This window comes from Rhagoletis zephyria, unplaced genomic scaffold (assembly GCF_001687245.7).
Source record: "Rhagoletis zephyria isolate East Lansing unplaced genomic scaffold, Rhagoletis_zephyria_1.1 Rzeph_scaffold_04052, whole genome shotgun sequence".
Lineage (NCBI taxonomy): Eukaryota > Metazoa > Arthropoda > Insecta > Diptera > Tephritidae > Rhagoletis > Rhagoletis zephyria.
In genome coordinates this window covers 48,720-51,230 of record NW_016161135.1, presented here as the reverse complement: position 1 = coordinate 51,230, position 2,511 = coordinate 48,720, and positions in this window count along the sequence as shown.

Below are 2,511 nucleotides of genomic sequence, written 5' to 3'. Positions count from 1 at the left end.
AAAGGTCAGGATTAAGCAATTTATCGTATGCGCTTAGTGGAATACCTAGCTTAAAATTTATACTATTCAAAGTTGAGACAGGTGTATCCTTCTTTACTAGCTTATAGCATAATAGTGAATTTTTATTCACACCAGCATGTTTCACTACAAAATCCCGGATGTTATCTTCCGTTACGGTGGTCGAAAATGAGGACAGGTGCAACCATTTACGTCGTAACGCAGCATCATGAGCTACAACAACCAACTCCCAATTCGCACTTGCATTGGTGCCCATGACGAGAAATTGATTTTTTTGTTTCTTTTTATTCGCCTCCTTGGACCACTGTGCATTGTTTACCTCAGCAGCATCTGAATTTACAGCATTCACAGCATTAAGCGCGGCTTGGGCATGTCTCTACCATAGCTTCCAANGTCCGTCTGTCCGTGTACACGATAACTCGAGCAAAAATTGAGATATCTTAACGAAATTTGGTATGTAGGTTTCCCTTAATCCAAGGTAGGTTGGTATTGAAAATGGGCGAAATCGGACTGTAACCACGCCCACTTCCCATATAACGGTAATTTCCAGAAATACAAAAACTGCGATATTTTAGTAACTACCGAAAATAATTCACTCAAAATTGATATTTACAATAATTTTTAGACGAAAAATAAGAATATTATAAATTTTTGGAAAATGGGCGTAGCCACGCCCACTTAGATATACTTATGGTATATCTTGGTAACTGCTCCACCAATTTCTTCCAAACTTGGCACAGTGGTTGGCCTTGGTACAGCATACAAAATCGCCGAAAATCGGACGATAATCACGCCCACATCCCATATAACGGTAGTTTAGAGAAATATAAAATCTTCGATAAATCAGTAAATATTGAAGCTAATTTATTCAAAATTGATGCTTACAACAAATCTTTACCAAGAAATACGTTTATGGTAAAATTTTGGAAAATGGGCGTGGCACCGCCCACTTATGATCACATATATGTATCTCGGTAACCGTTCTACCAATTTGTACCAAACTCGGTATGGTTATTGTGCTTGCCACATATAAGCAAAACGTTGAAAATTATTGAAATCGCACTAAAATTACGGCCGCTTTTCATATAACGGTAAATTTTAGAAATACTTGAAACTGCAATATTGAAATTGAAAGGACGCTAATTTACTCAAAATTGATACACCCCGGCTTACCATCTAGCGGTAGGTTTCGGAAAGGTGAAAAAACATATATTTCATACTTGCGCCGGGTATTTAATGTTCGGCTCCGCCCGAACTTAGACTTTCTTACTTGTTTAGTTTCTTTTTCTTCGCCTCCTTGGACCACTGTGCATTGTTTACCTCAGCAGCATCTGAATTTACAACATTCACAGCATTAAGCGCGGCTTGGGCATGTCTCTACCATCGCTGCCAAAAGGGTGGAGCAGTACTTCTGCCCAAGCTCCTAACCCAGGCACGGCCCAATTAGATCTGCAAAAGGCTACCGTATATTTATGGCGCGACTCGTCTTGCTTGCCTGGAATCTTCTGAAAACTCAGATTAAGAAGTTTGAAATTTTGTTGAAAATTTGTTGAATTTTCCTAAATTTTGTACAAAGTTTGAAACTTTAATTTTATATGGCTTTAGTTATATGCAGCATGAAAACTAATTTTATGAAAAATTAACAAAAAAATGTTAGCTTGAAATTTGATTCATATTTGATAGCATGTTTTTGGTAAAAATACAACTTCTGTCACATCCCACCAGTTCGAATGCTTGCTTCTTACGTTTTCTTTTATCCTATGAGCCTCTTTCTAAAACCGTGGAAACCTTTTACATATGTTTTTGACGCGCAGATCAATTTTATTGGAATTCACATTTGTTATATCTGACAATGCCTCTAATAGATGTCCCATTTTATGTTTAATAAAAATTAAATTAAATTGTTGAATTTTTAGATTTAAGAAGTTTTATGTATTTTATTTTCAAAGGTTAAAAACCGAATGAATTGACACAAAAATTTTCAACTCAAAATTGATCGTGTAAAAACAAATATAAGATATTTTATTGATTCAAGCTATAATAACAACAAGTGTTTAACAACAAGTAATGTGTATCACTACACTACTCCCCTCTTCCAAAAACTTTCATATCTAACAAATTAAAAGTAACTTGCTTCGTCTTGCTGGATGAACTAAGTTTACTTCCGTCCAAAAATGCAGGCTTAACTCGGTCTATAGAAATATTTACTAATTTATTGTGATAATTAATTTTGAACTACTTCGGTGTCTTTTCTATAACCTCGAACGGTCGTTCATATGGTTCCAGTAAACCAGTTATTTTCCTATCAGTTCTTACTAAAACAAATTTGCAATTATATAAATCTCTTGGAATATAAAGAAGTGAATCTTTATGATGACATACTTTCGATGCATAATTTTTGAGATTTTGCTTTAATTTATTCAGTACATCGTATGAATCAAAATTTGATTCAGACCGAACTACCATTTGCGAAGGAAGCCTTAAATTTTCGCC